Raw genomic sequence first — 15,703 nt, forward strand, 5'->3', positions numbered from 1 at the left:
TCTGCCACCCCCTTTCGTGGGTAACGAGTGCGTGGAGCAGCATTATCCTACGGGCGAACTTAATTCGCGTGCTCTTGCTTGGTAAAAAAAAAAACTGAAAAATGTTACATGTATCGAATCTAAGTCTGAGATAACAGAGTTCGAATATTTCTAGTATATAATAATAATATGTAGCGCGATACTTTTCTAACTCTCTAAATCTGAATCAGTGAATAGTCACTGATATCAGTGTAAAGTATGCCACTGATTCATGAAAAGTGGCATACTTTACATTGATATCAGAGACTATTCACTGATTCAGATTTAGAGCGAACATATTTATAATTAACACATTAATCGCAAATTAAAATATAAATTAATAAATGGCTCGTTATCGTTTAAAATATCCTTTAATTTCGAAGAGATGATTGGTATTTAGACGGTATTTAGCTACTGAAGAAGACAGAAATGATTCACAGTTTAGTCAACTTGGGCGCAACAGTGCGTGTATACGCGTTAGAGAGATGTTCGTCTAATAATAAAAAGAAAAATATTGCCACAGCAAAGCGATTTTTCGTTCAGCCTCAAGAGCGCGCATCTTTCATCCTGGATAGCATATATACATAGTACACGCGCCGGCGGAATAACGAAATGCTAACAGCCGACCGTTAACGCGCCGCGCGTTTAGCATATTGTCGCGACCACAATGGCAATTTACGTGATATATCTGCCCGTTTTCGCCGGGACGCGTTCAAATGTAGCGGAATTAACTGGCCGGATATTCGAGTGCCAACAAGAGCGAACGACGAAAAGAGAAAGAGAGAGATATATATATATGCCTGTCATCACGTCTATGCGAATATGAAACTTGGCACGCACGTGCGTCGCCGTTCTAGTGGCCAAAATTTACGAGAAACACTGAAAAATCGCGAAAAAATACTTGTAATAATATTTATATATTATATTTATATTATACCTATAACTTATATGATTAAATAATGCGATTATTGTCTCCAGATTTACTAAATGTATATATTTTTCAGATATTTATAAAAGATACTTATAATATATTTGTTACACTATGCCGATTATTTATTACTGCTGATTACATATTTTTCTTAAATTCCTTTAACAATACCTTGTTGCAGCTTACGACGCCCACTCATCAGTCCTGCATGAACGATAAATATCGTACCAGCAACAAAATATCGCGAAATAAGAAAGGTCCTTCTCGAGGGTTGACGGACGACACCCCCAGGACCACTAAGTCACGGGCTATGCTAACTTTGTGTGCCCGGCCGCCTCTCTGGAAGATCACCCTCCGCTATTTTTCCGACCGATGAAATAATGCCACCCCGATTGCCGGCCCTGATACATGTAGCGTAAAACGCGGCGACGATACATAGAATATATAATAATACGTGCAAGATTTTCCTCCCCAATGTGCTACATATCGATTATTTTATATCTTCAAATTTATACAAAGGTTTCGACTATAAATACCTAACAAATACTTTATGTAATGACTTATTAATAAAACGATACACTTAAATAATAATTGTTATTATAATTATTTCGATCACTCGAAAAATCATGCGGTTGTTTCTCTTGAAATTAAGATGTCTTTAGTGAAACTATATATAATGGACGGGTAGCTTGTCTATTATACTAACGAATACCTAAACCCACGCTGATTTGACACTAATAGCCGCATAGAAACGTCTCAATCTTTCATTGGTATGTGACAGGTCGAAAAATTTCAACCAAAAGAAACACTCGTACGTCTTAATTATTTCGGAAAATTATTGCGGAAAAGCCACAAAGCCGGGCTCTTTCCGCACCCGTGGGAGTGACCCGAGTTCTTTTCACCAGTGAGTAGAAAATTGCTTGTCTCCTTTTTCCCCCGTTTCCTTTTTCGTTTACCTCTCTGATCGCTGCGCGCGTGGACAGGTAGGCGAACGCCGGGAAGGGCGCGGGAAAGTGTTTTCTAAATCTCGTTATTACATCTCGCGGGCAAATGCGAAAAATAACTGAGGGCCGGGATACGCTGCACGCCGAGCCCGTGTAGCCATCGTGGCGGAAGAGGTAGCGGGAGGACTTAATCCGACGGTTTAACCGTAAAACGGTGATTGCCGTGCGGATATTACGCACACACGTATACCCGTGTGCGTATGCGTATATCCGCACTCAGGGGGATTCCGGCAAAACGTTGCGAATGAGCGTTGGAAATTTCTTGCTTAACCCTCTTAGACTCGAGCCTGCATTTATCAACTTTTCGAGAGAAACGCGGAAAATGAGAAAAAGGAAAATTATTCGTGCCAGCGAATGATCTTCGATCGGCCGAGAAACACGAGGCCCGATCACGACGCGCGGGTCGCACCTAAAAAAATGACTAGACATTTTAATAGAGAGCGGCTTTTCATCTATCGTCCCTATCCATCGGCAATTTCCGATTGGGTCGTCGTTTCTTCGAAGGTGGAGTATCATCGGTCGCCATTGTCTAGCAGCTAGCGGTCTCGCTGCGCCTTGTGCGCTTGACTTTTCATCGTGACGGCCACACCTTGCGCCGTCGTACGATCGTCGGCTGTTAAACGAAAATGAACCGTAATGGCGTAATGGCCGGTGGCAGCGGGGCCGCGCCGCGCCGGCCGTCGTCGCAGTTTCATCGACGATCGACGTGATGGTAGCGACGCGAAGCCCGGCTTCCAAGCGATGAGAATATCGCAAGATGAGCTCCGTCCGACCGCGAAGAGATTCGTTCCTTCAAATTGATGTAAAACAAAACGGCAATCGAATACAATTTGTTGCAATGAAGTAGTTCTGCACGCAGTCGATGTCTTTTAACCCTGCTGTACGTGATTTACAACGGTACAAATGATAGCGTCAATTTTATCGATCTTTCGCTAAGCGAATATGTCTATAACTATGCGCAACAGACTCGAGATGATATTTTTTAACTTCTTGTGTTAGAGAATTACAACGAAGTTAAACGATACCTGCGTGAAGCGATACGCCGCGCAACTAGAGCAGCGGTAACAGATAAGCGATATGCAGCGTCATCTTATCATTATTACAATATGTCCCTAAGCGTTCCCGTATGGATGACAGTACTATTATCGATTTTACGTATATACACGACCTAAACGTCAGCGGCGTTTAAATGTCTTGGAACGTAACGTCCTCGCTCGTTCCCCTGTCGAGCCCCTTCCCCCCTTTCAAGATACTAAAATCGCATGTTGGGCTATCATTACAGAAATGACGTTCGTCAATAACGCTTAAACTTCGGTAGCGGGGTGTACGTGCGGGGCGATCCCAGACACGTAATCGCGTAATGGCCGCCATTGGGGTGCGGGAGGGGCACCCTATTGTCTCACCGCATCGGTTGACTCGTGGCGGCGGACTCGTAACGACCTGAAACTTTCGATGCCGTGACACACTCCGCGGCCACACTTCTGCAAATGAAATGACACACGCGATTTCGACGGAGCTCACGTACACGGGGGGAACCGGCGATTTACATTTCGTCGACGACGAAAGCTCCGGCGACGAGCGTCGAGGTTCGGCCGGCCAGCCGGTCGGCCGGCTGGCTGGCTGGCTGATGGCTTTCTGACACGGGATCCTGTTTCCAGACAAACGCCCGTTTCGCGAGAACGTCGTACGTTTCGGCATAATATAGCCTCACAATAGAAATTGCGGAAACTGAAATCGCGGGGCTTTAAGTATTGCTGAGCTATATACGCAATACTATATTAAAATATGCCACGTATATTATAAACACGAATTAAGGATTTTGCAAAAACTTATATGAAATAAGATTCTTGGACACGTGTGTTTTCATTCTATATTATGAAATATAATTTCAATTATTTTTACACAAACTAATTTATCATTCTTTTAATGCTATTTGAAATCTGATATTTCGTGTGTAAAATTCGCAGTGACAAAAAGAAAATTATACAATTTTTCTCGCGGTCCCCTGCAATTTCTTACGATTTCGTTCTGCGTGCTGCGGAGTTCTCACAGGTGAAGACGAGGATCTCGAGTGAAACGAAAGATTCGGCCATGCGGCGACTCGCCGATATATTATATATATAATAGTGATTGCCATTTCTCGTGCCTTAAGGTCATGAGCTCAAGAAGGCGTGTTTCAAGAGGAAGAACGAGGTGTGCAGTTCGCAGGAAATCGATAATCGGACCGTTTGACCGGTAACATCGTTCCCGAAGATGATATTAAGCAATCCCATCACGCACGTCGCGCGCCATTATTCCACGAGATGAGTGATTATAGTCTCACCGGTCGCTCTTCCTGGAATATGACAAGCGCACGAACTCTTCCAAAACGAGATCTAAAATCGATCTAGAAGAATACGTCAAAACGTTTCTCTTTGTCTCACACACACATGCGCGCGCGCGATGCTCAAATTAAATATTAATTTACTTTCCAATATATGAGAAATCGCTATATCATGATTACAAAATTATAAGCGCACAATTCATTTCAATATTAAGTTAATTTTATACTTAATGTCTTCCTTGATAATTTATTTCTCTCTTAATCCCGGAATATTAAAATACATGTCATTTAATTTATTTGACTCTCTCCTATGTTTGTGAACGATAAAATTATATTAATTAACCTATTTAAACCACCGCGTGATGGATTTCAATAAAATTGTTGTTTTATCTCGTACACAACCGTAGAAAATTATAATCGTTCCAGGTGCTTATTTATACACTCGCGATATAAAATTAAATCTCGTGTCGTTAAAAATGCGATTTCAACGTGCAACATGCGCTCCAAGATAGTTTGCACGATGTTGCGTACCGACGTAGCGGCCCGACCCCTTTCTCTTCGATCCGGGCCTCAAGCATAACGCCAACCCCGTCGGGATCCAGTCGATGTGTGATATATCGGCTCATAAAAATCCTCGGGAATAAAATATCTCCGGAGGATCTCGGAGGCCGAAGGTCGTCGTCGCCGAAAGGGCCCCCCTCGCCGGGGTACAGCGCGTTTATGGGTGACCAGATACACATGTGCGAGGGGCCCGCGCACGCGCGTGTAGGTGCGAACATTGTTAACAAGTCCCGTATTTTATACACTCCTTCAGAAACAACGAGGTGGACGCGAGGGAGGCAGGAGGAAAAAGAGGGGGAGGGAACGGTCGGAGGCCAGAGGTGCTCCGCTTTGGTATTCGGCCACCTCTCGACTGCAAGACACGCGGAGGGAAGAGACGTGCAATTAAGTTATCGTAAAAAGCGTATAATCGAGACGCGTTTGATGCCGCGCGGATCTGCGCGCCGCCGCCGCATGCCCGCGAAGAAATATAAAGACGTTAAGAACGGAACGTGTAATTAAAGTAGTTCGGACGACCTCCCCGAGGAAATGAGCCTGGGCGTTGCTTGACATTTTAAAAAGCGTCCGCGCAACAACGTAGAAATGAGCGTTTGAAGGGTCGTAAGTGCGTGCTGTCGAGCCGTTTGATCGAACCGGCCGAGCTTTCGCAAAAATTTCAGCTTGGCTACAACGTAATGGAATAAAATTACTTCGCGGACGAGACAAAATTCAATAATATTACCTTATTTTCAATATTACAAATACACTTTCAAACTCGCAATTACAGTTATTGATTAAATTAAAGAACTATCGTTCTTGGAGATTGTCATAAGTAGATGGACTTATAAAATCGTATTTCTAACCATACTTCATCGCTACAGTATGCTGCCATAATCAACGGATACGATCATAATGTCGGAAATCAACGTTGTGCCGACTGACGATCTTTTCCGCCGCTTTGTGTGTCAGGTTACGTAATTTTTGATCGATAGGACATCAATTCGAGTTATTAGAGGATGATACGGACATTTACATATAGATAGGCCTGTCAATGTAAATTATTACGGCAATAACGTACGCGAGCGCGCACGTATCAATCCACGCTGCTGCTGATTCCCTCAAGAACTGTGCCGATCGTAAATGGCCGGTTCCGTGGCATCCGCAACGGAATTGAGAACCCTCCGAGCGCGGCGGCGATATTTCCAAAGGCTGTTACTCGAGCGGCCATAATTTTAAGCATAAACACTGATTTGGCACGAGCACTGTGTCCGATGCACCGCCGCTTCTCTACTCTTTTTAACCGCCGCGTTATGGAACAATGAAGTCTGTTTACCGTGATTAACTCTTGCGCGAACGAGAGCGAGAAGGGAAGACGAGAGAACCGATTTGCACTTTCGAACTGCGCGCTCGAAAGTGACGAGATTAAAAAAGGAGCCGTAACGGAATGAGTCGAACAAATAAAGCATCGCGTTCACCGCCAACGCGGCCTTCGGGACGTTTATCAAAGTTATGGCTGCCGAAAAAGTAAAAAAACTTTGTAAGTTCGTTCCGTAAGAGACATATCAGCATGGTAGCTCAAAAGCGTAATCTTTGAGAAATTTTAAGTCAGTTTTCAAAAAATCGTGAAAATTGAGATTCAGTGACCTAATTAGTTTTTTAAAGGAAATTGAAGAGAATCTTGAGATAAATCTCGGATTTACGTGAAAATTCACGAGATGTGGTGAATATGTATGAGGACAGCTGCACGTCAGACTTTTATTTTCACTGACTTATATCAGTGTTTTACTGTTGCAACTCGCATTTTGAAAATACACGCCGGATATCTCTCGCGTTTCTACCTTTTTCTGATAATTCATTCAAAACCCGCGTAGGCCCGCGTGGCGTCTCGAATGACAATTATTCGTACGGGCGTATAATTGCGCATCGTCAACCCGAAATATCGGGTACAGGGGTACGGGTATACCACGATTTCCGTGCGAAAAACGGAGAAGAGAAAGAAGAGGACGATCGCCGGTCTCTCTTCCGGATTCGGTAAACGCCCGGCCGCGAAGCAAAAGGATCCGCGGCACTTATCCGGCCGGCTCTCTTTATTTTGCCGAAGTGCTTCCGGATATTCCCCGCACGTGGTGCTCGGTCAGGAGGTTAGGTTAAGGAGCGGCAGAAACCTCTCTCGCGGCGGCAACCCTCTCCCCGTCTCTTTCCCACCCTTCCTCTCCACCCGCTTCTATTTCGTTCCACCCTTCGGTGGTGGGTGGAGAGCAAAAGGGTTTCGCCCGGCAGACGAAGCAAACGAGTTCGGTTCTGCCCGGTGTACTCTGTTCGGAGCAAAGGGGTCGGTAGGTGGAAAGTAGGAGGAGGTGGTGGAGGAAGAGACGCGGGGGAGTCGAAAGGGGATCGCTGCCTCCTGCACACTGCCCCCGGGGGCGGCGTATTGATCCGGAGGCGGCGGCGGTCATCCGGCCGCTAATTAAATGCCAATCGCCAACCCATCCCCTTACCGAAACCCCTCCCGCTTCCCTTCGTGCTCACGTTTCACTGCCTGCCTCCCCTTCCCGTCTCTCGTCCTCCACCGCCTCCTGCCGCCGCCGCCACCGCCGCCGCCACCGCCGCCGCCGACGTCCCTTCTACACTCAATTCGCCCTCTACTTGCTGTGCGCAACCGGGTCTCCGGCGAACCGCCCCCTTTGAATCACCACGCTCGCGACCGCCATATACACCGTGATATCGCCATATCCTGCGTGAACTACCGACCCCCCCCCCGCCCCCTCCCCCACGTCCTCTTCTCTCTGATCCCCACAGCCACCACGCGCGCGTTGTTTCATCGCCGGTGATCGTGGTATGCGACGCGGCTAACCTTTATTATGCCGCGCATTGCTTTACACGCGTGAGTCGATTCCGTGCGATTACACGTGGGAGAAAATGCATGAGCGATCTCTATCCATAGGATAATTCCACGAAGTCCACATCAGTATACTCGAAGTCGACCGTACTGTAATCGAAGATACTCCATTTCTCGTCTCAACAAACTTCGTATATGAACCTTAATCGACAAAGTCTTGTTATCTCACATCAAGTGAAATAGAGAGATTTTCTCAAGTCTCTTTAAAAAATATAAAAATCCTAAGTTTTTACAAAGTATTCAATATATATAATTCAATTTTCCTGTACTCGTGATTTAAGCTCTTATAACCACCAACATAATGTCCAAAGCTACTTTCCAAAGAAATCCTGACAATAGATTCGACATATCATTCAAATAAAATAAAAACCTATATCGATTGTATCTATGAAGTATGCTTTAGCGGATTCAGACAAAGTCACCCTCCTTCACAATGAGCGAAGAAAGGTTGGTTGATTGACTTCCCACGGGACTTCACTTTTGGAAGGCCACAGCTGATCCCTCTCGGCTATCTCGACTTGCTCACTCATCCGCCGACTCTTTCTTTCGGTCTCGAGCTTTCCCTCATCCTATGGAATTCACCGAACTACGATCGCACGTGACCAGCTTACTTTGTTACCAACTTCGCGAATGCTCGGCTAAGTCACAAGCGGAATCTTGCTCAAGTATGCCTGATCTCGCGATTATATCGTCTTAGGACGTATATACGATGTTTCCAGTGTATTGTTTCCCACGTTTCCTTTTCATTACTTTTAAAAGAGTTATATATTCGCATTTCTAAGTTATATACCTATTCGCAGTCTAATTACTTCGCATTTCAATTTATTATTTCTCGCTGTCGCTCAATAAAAATCATAACATCACATTACACAGTTATGAGATTAATTGTTAATTGCAAAATTAATTGCTACACTTGGCCGATATCATAATCGCTTAATTGAGCTCAAGAATGGAAAATCGATTACGTCGAATAGTATGACAAGGTCTAACCACATGCATACGAACGAGACAAATCTAACGAGGGTTCCACACGGGGATGTGTGACCGATTTCGCGAGAGCGCGCATACTCATGTGCTTTATATTAAATCGCGTTTTCGTACCAGCTGGCTTTTTCAGAGCCATGCTCCTATTGGTGGTGGAGTATCCCCCTTCTTTATTCGAGGCGGTGTTAATTGGCGCGGAAGTAATTAAGAGATGGCCCACCCTCCCTCTCTCTTCTTCTCCTCCTCCTCCTCCTCGCCCCTCGGCGGGCAAACCACGGTACCCGCGGTCCCCCTCTCTCCACTCCCACCCGACTAACGAGCGAACGTTGCTCTGGGAGATGGCAGCGTCGTGATTAATAACAAGGTCCTCTCCAAACCTTGGCGTGCAGCCTCGACATCGAAAGGTTGTAGGTGAAATTCCTGTCGGCGCGAGCGAGCGAGAAAGCGAGTAGAGCGGAGCGGCGCGGCGGAGAAGCAGAGCTCGCGTATATTGGCGAGTACGAGAAAGGCCGCGATTTTTTTCTCGTTCTCCCTCTATCTCTCTCTCTTTCTCTCTCGTTCTTGCTGGCGCGCGAAACGTGCTCGTTCCCAACATCCGTTGCCGCATGGACCCGCAAAGTAATCTGCTCATCGATCACCCTCCAGTTAACGTGTCCGCACATAACCCCGGGATGCGCGTTGCTCGTGCGAGACCGAACGACCGCGCCGCGCCGCTTTGTTTCTGCCGTTCTCGTTACGATCTTGACTGTCGCGCGAAAAAGAAGCAGTTTCGAAGATTCGATTAAAAGATATAGACGTTTCCCTCGTATCTTAAATCTCGACGAGGTTTCTTAAAATTTGCACTAATATTAGAAAAGATGATTAAAGAGAAACGTGCTAGTGTAGAAACGCAAGTTTCTACTTTGTATGCCTTTTCTAAATCTATATTTAATTTAGTTAATTTATTTGAAGAAGTGAATTTGAAGACTTTGCTAATATCAAGAAACATTCTTGGATATCTTGACCGGTTTAACCGTTGCCGAGTACGTATGTACTTATACCTCTCATCGATCATCCTCAAGTTAGCATAGTAAGGCGAGTCACGGTGAAGAAACAAAAATGCCGACGTGTCGCACTTACAAGTACTACTTCTACAATCGTAAACTTGCTAGTAATCCATAGCAAGTAGTGATTTATCAGCACAAAACACGTTCCTCGTACGAGACCAGCTGGAAAATGGTTCCTGTAAGTCGACGTAAACACGGGAACGCGACACACAAATATGAAACACGCTGACAGCCGGAAAATGAATCCTAAACGCACCGCATAAAATTATACTTTGTAATATTCTACTAAGGGATAGATGTATATTAGCTTCAACCAACTGTATAATAAGTTAATATCAAGTCATATCTCCAAATATAAAACTGATCGGTGTGAAGAAGAAATATACGAAAAATGCTTTAACGCTGTCAAAATTCAAGCATAAATTAATTTAAAAGATTTATTGACGCGTATTAATTAAAATTTCACTTCGGTACTGAGAGAAATCATTTTCATAAAATGTCATCCCGGCAGCGAGCTAAACTGGAAGGCCAGACGACCCGTTAATCACCCGTATCGTCCGTCACGGTTTCGAAATCTTGAGAAAAATTGGCGGGGATCGCGAGGATGCGAAGGGGGCGGGAGAGAAGGACGATAGCTTTCCGGTCTGCTCTTCAACGAGGCATATCAATCTCCTCGTCTATATATCCGAGTCGGCATCGCCCGTAAGGATTATCGTGGCTCGTCATTAGAGATCCGTGGAGGTCACACCTGGCGCCCCCAGCTACGGCCCTGACGTGGATAAGGTAGGTAAGGCTAATGGCCCGGCAGATGCGAATCATCGTCCATTCTTCCCGAATCTTCATAAATATCCGATCGATATGCGATGGCCTACGTATACGTGTGTATGTATGTATGTGCACAAACACCGGGGGTATGTGCGTGTGCCCACGCCCTAACGTTCTCGCGATCCAGACCCTTCCTGACGGAGTTAACCCGTCCCGAGATCTTATTCGCGATGGTACTCGAATCGGCCCGGAGGAATTCCTCGTTTCCGTCGGACGAATAGGGTAGGCCCGCTTTTCGAAGTTATGTGGATCGCGTAAATCACGTCCGCTTAGATCTTCGTTGCGAGGATGACCGCAGTTCCCGTGTTCGCGAGATGCGATATTCAGAAAGATCGACAGAGACTGAGTTGATGATAATTTCTATATTAATTACTGATGGAAAGCTTCGACAATGCACGAATGTGTTTTTGTTATGCTTCATCATTGGGACTCTTGCTTAAAGAGATTCCCTATTTTCAAAAGTTTCTTCAGTAAGTAGTAACTTTTACGAGAACAAGCAGAAAAACAGAAAAATATATAGTTATGAACCATATAGGCTAAATATTGGAACGAAGTAAATTTCTATGTTTGTGTCCCTGCGCCTCATAAAAGAACTGTAATTGCGTTAGTAATCAGGAAGCGGCGAAATTACTCAATAGCGTACTAAAAAAAAAGTGGAAAAAATCAAGGTGCATTCTCAGTCGCGTCGTTCTTCAATTTTTCAGTTAGCTAGACCAAGAACGGATTACAGGGAAAATTATAGCGAAATTTACGGAACGAGTTGATTAGCCGTGGCGCCCTAAAAATACTTGTCAAGGTAACGGCGTAATTCGATGCAGCTTATCGACGCGGGACGCTTACAAAATGGCTCTGTGGTCGTAGGTAGACGTAAGACATTTCTCCCTCGGGCGATTCTCTACGATCGAAGTCACTTGCACGCAACAGGCGAGAAAGGAAACAGCGAGTTCGCCGAGGAGGAAGTAACTCGCTCGGCTAGCATGGTATAGCATGGTGTAGCGAAACAACAAGCGGAGAGAGAAAAGTTCGGGCCCCGGATAGAATTTGCCACTGCCAGCCGCTGCTGGATCGTGCATTATCATCGATTAACTATAATTGATCATTTAGCTGTCGGCTTAATTGACGCCGGTTACGTACGGGATCCGAAGAGCCCGTAGCGGCGCGCGCCCGTGTTCCTTCCTCCGCTCGGCTCGGCTCTTCCTGATTAATAAAGTGACGTCAAAGTGCGCAATTTGTGCAAATCGATTTATCGACGGGGCGAAACAAAACGGACGCGATGGGCTACGGCCTCGCGCGCATCTGTCGATTATCGCGAGTTTCCTTCGAGAGAACGAGGCGGGCGAGCGAGCGAGCGAGCGGTATGTGTACATTACGAATAATTATCGCGTTAAATGCCGCATTAAAGCTCGCACACATGTCCCATGAGAACTGTAAAACGCTATACGAGATCTATATTAAAGCGAGATACTGTGTTGCGGTACTTTAAGCCCACGCACACAGCGCGTTTGCGGCGACGATAACCCAAATTTTAAAGTCACGTATTTTGCACGTATTTTATTTCAAACACCATCTTTTTTAAGGATCCAGAATTAATAACCCTCTATAAAACATGCGTTTAACAAGCATAGTCGTTGTAATACTTTTGCTATGAAAGATTCTCTAGCTAATAGATTTTATAAATAGTTCCAAAAAAAAGAGAGAATGTATAATTTCTACTTTACACTTTTAATTCTATTAATAATTCTATTATTAATATAAGCTTTTTCATACGAGTGATGATCTAGGCGGTTTATATATGTATATAGGAACATCGCCGATCGATCGTCGACGACTCGGCACAGGAAAAGCTCTCTTTCACGCAATTACCCGTCTCTTCGTCCTTGATGGCGCGCTACCGTCATTGAATATGTATATCGGGAAGTGCATTGGCCTTGGAGCGCCGCCAATAGATTAATAGCCACGGAATGATGCTCGAGATTTCGACGGTATATATCGCATTACGGGAAATGACGCGACGAAACTCGTCGAATGACTTCGCGAACGGTAGAACGCATTCGAAGGGACGGGCGAACCGGCAGAGAAGAGAGTAGGAGAAGAGAGGCAAGAGAGGGAAGAATGAAGGGGGCTACGAAGAGAATCCGAACGATATCGTATAATCACCCTTGCCTTCTTTCTTTTTCATCGATCTCCCTCACCCTCTCTCCGCGCCAATCCGGCTCTTGATACTCCGCCGGACCTCACGCGTTTCTTTATTTAACGATTGTGGGACAACGATCGACATCACGTGTCGGGAATGGACTTCTAACGAACCCCGTGACGCCTTCTGTGTGCGTGAACGATGGACGTTCTTTGATTTTCAAGGATATTGCCGGCACTTTACCGCTGTCACGATTAAATGAGATTGAACATAACATGGTTCGTACATAGATTGTTGGCTTCCTCAATTACTCCACTTTTTACAACTAAATTTTATGTTGTTCTTACTTTGTTTGTTACTAACTCACCCCCATTGTTCGCATTATTCTTATTTTAATTTTAACACTAATTTTATAATGCAGAAACCACTTTAGCTTTATTTATATCGCTACATTAGTTATTTGTAATGGACATTCTTGAAGATTCATGAAATTACTTTACGTCTGTCTCTCGTTCTCGCCCTCTTTTCCATGTCTGTCCTCTTACTCACTTTTCCTTCGCATATTACGCTCCTTCGTGACAATGACAAACAGACGGTTCCTCGTTGAGTGGATTGTATTTCAGACAAACGAAGTGACTACACTCCCATTTTACCCATCGAATGATCATAACAAATCTCATAATACAGACCTCGTAGCTTCGCGGTGACATCATCGTTAATATAAGCACACGAAATGTGTACAGCACCATCTTTCGTTAATGATGATCTTGTTCACGGTGACTGGCCATTATTCGTGCACGTCAAAAACCCGTCATACAATCGTCTATCTCGACTCCTACTAGATCCGACGTTATACCTGCGATATAAAGACTATATTGTGGGTGGTATCAGCGAGTGGACAAAGCCGGGAGATCGAGAGAGTAACGTACTTTCTACGCGAGAAAGCACCGAAGGAAGAGAAGAGGATAGGACAAGGCAAATCCTCCTCTTCCTTCCTTCCTTCCGCCTCCTGATCGTCGTCGATCCACCCTTACTGCGGATGCTTACGAAGCAGACGTCAAAACATTCGTGAAATATGAGGGTACGGCACGCGGAAGATCGATTCGTCGGCACCCTCGAGGATGAAGAGGCGAGCGCTCGACTAGCCGCTTCGCGGCGAGAGAGGCGAGGTTCGCATTGTTAAAAGCCCGTAATAGATTATGCATTAAACGCGGCGCGCGGAATAGGAGAGATAGCGTAACAATGGATCAGCCACTTCTCGCTCCCCCGGGGACGCCATCGCGCGTCATCCTTCGATCCCGTGAAATCATTATTATCCGGGCGAGAGGGCGACGCGTAACTTTGCGATCGGAGGACGCGCGCGTCACGCTCGACGTTTCTCTTGATGTCTAACAATAAGAGGGTCGATTATAATACCAAAGGACGGCGCGCCTTTACTTGATTTGCGACGCGAACCAGTCGACGTCGGTTGTAATTCCGCCGATATATTTCGACGTCTAAGATATTCATGCATGCAAATTCAATTTCTCGGAGTAAATTGTCGCTTGAAAAGCTACAGGCGTTATATTAACCAATATTATTGGCAACATAGTGTAGCAGCTAGATACATGTATATATCACATATACATACAGATAAATACTATCAGTAAAATTACGAATGCTAATTAATTTATATGCGTAACTTTTAATATGGAGGATACAATTTAGATGTCAAAAAATATAAAAATATTTTTATTTTAATATATATATATTTTTTTTAAAGCTATTTTTTTATTTTTTTATATTTATAAAATTTAATGTAACAAAATTGAATTTTGATTTCATATAATATTATATTACAGAAATCTAATTTAAAAGATTGTGACATCTAAAACTCGAATGAGATATATTGATCTATATTAGAGGTATCTGTTTTGTATGACTAAATTACAACATTACGATAAACTGAACATTTCTTTCGTCGGACATTGTCGAATTATCACGGTATTCTTCTCAAGTTCCGCATCGTTATGTTTATTTCCGAGCCAACGATCAAGACATTCCTGCATGCGAAATATTTTCGCGAGGTTACGCTTCTAGAGAGTCTCTGTCCCGCGAGCGATCATCCCGCTTGCGAGCGCGATGCAAAAACTTTATTGCCGCGAAACAAGAAAAGCCACGGCGGTCAACGACCGATCTCGTAACGGCGGTCAACGCGTCCATCGTCCAGGCGTTTATAGGAGTGACGTGCCATTAGAGCTGTGTTTTCTGACGTAATTTGACCACGCAACCTTATTGCGAAAACTAATAAAAAATTACGGAACCACCAAATATATACCTTCGTACCAAGAAGAGAAGATAATAAAGAAATTAAATAAAAAAAACTAAAGCTGTAATTTCTCTCTTCGAGTGGCCAAAAATTCCCCTGAGATTTTTCTCTCTCTAAAAAATAGCAAGTTTACTCCGTGTACCTAAATTTCACAGTAATCAGAGGTAGGAACTTTTCAGAGACTCACTCGACACTGCATTAAGGGCTAACGATATAGAACGAGTGTTCGCCCGCGAATTTCCACCAGACCCTCGTCGCATTCTGCGCGCGCGAGAAATCTCATTTCTCCGGTCCAGACGCGGCCAGAGTCGAATGTCAGACGAATTACCGGCCATTTCGCCGTCGAGCGGATCGAGCACAAAAATAATGCATGTAATCTGCTCCATAAACCCGTTTGACCTCTCGTCCCCGGGTATAATGTCTAACCCTAGCATTACCAAAATCTCCTCGACGGAACCGTAGGCGGACGGGAAGACAAGGGATGAGACATGGTGATATTCAGAAAGAGAGAGAGAGAGAGAGAGAGAGAGAGAGAGGAGAGAGAGAAAACGAGAGAAAGCATAAATAATGAATAAAGATGGAAAGAGAGAGAAGAGAGGGGAGAAAGAGAGAGAGAGAGAGAGAGAAGGAGACGAACCGCAGCGCGCGATTACAAGGATTACGGCAAGACGACGTGACTCGATATGTGAGACAT

General features: G+C 44.7%; 1 protein-coding gene and 1 long non-coding RNA gene across 3 annotated transcripts in view; one reads left to right on the forward strand and one right to left on the reverse strand.

Annotated features, from left to right (window-relative positions):
• The window catches only part of LOC139770393 (uncharacterized), a 166,919-nt gene extending 165,382 nt beyond the window's left edge, over window positions 1-1,537 (forward strand). Inside the window, exon 3 of the long non-coding RNA XR_011717732.1 lies at window positions 1,128-1,537. This is a non-coding gene — a long non-coding RNA (uncharacterized lncRNA). The remainder of the gene's footprint in view (window positions 1-1,127) is intronic.
• The window catches only part of LOC139770392 (uncharacterized), a 240,621-nt gene that overhangs the window by 158,372 nt on the left and 66,546 nt on the right, over window positions 1-15,703 (reverse strand). The window lies entirely within an intron of this gene.

Source organism: Temnothorax nylanderi, unplaced genomic scaffold (assembly GCF_030848795.1).
Source record: "Temnothorax nylanderi isolate EJ_2023f unplaced genomic scaffold, tnyl_v1.0 TNYL_tig0029_pilon, whole genome shotgun sequence".
Taxonomy (NCBI): domain Eukaryota; kingdom Metazoa; phylum Arthropoda; class Insecta; order Hymenoptera; family Formicidae; genus Temnothorax; species Temnothorax nylanderi.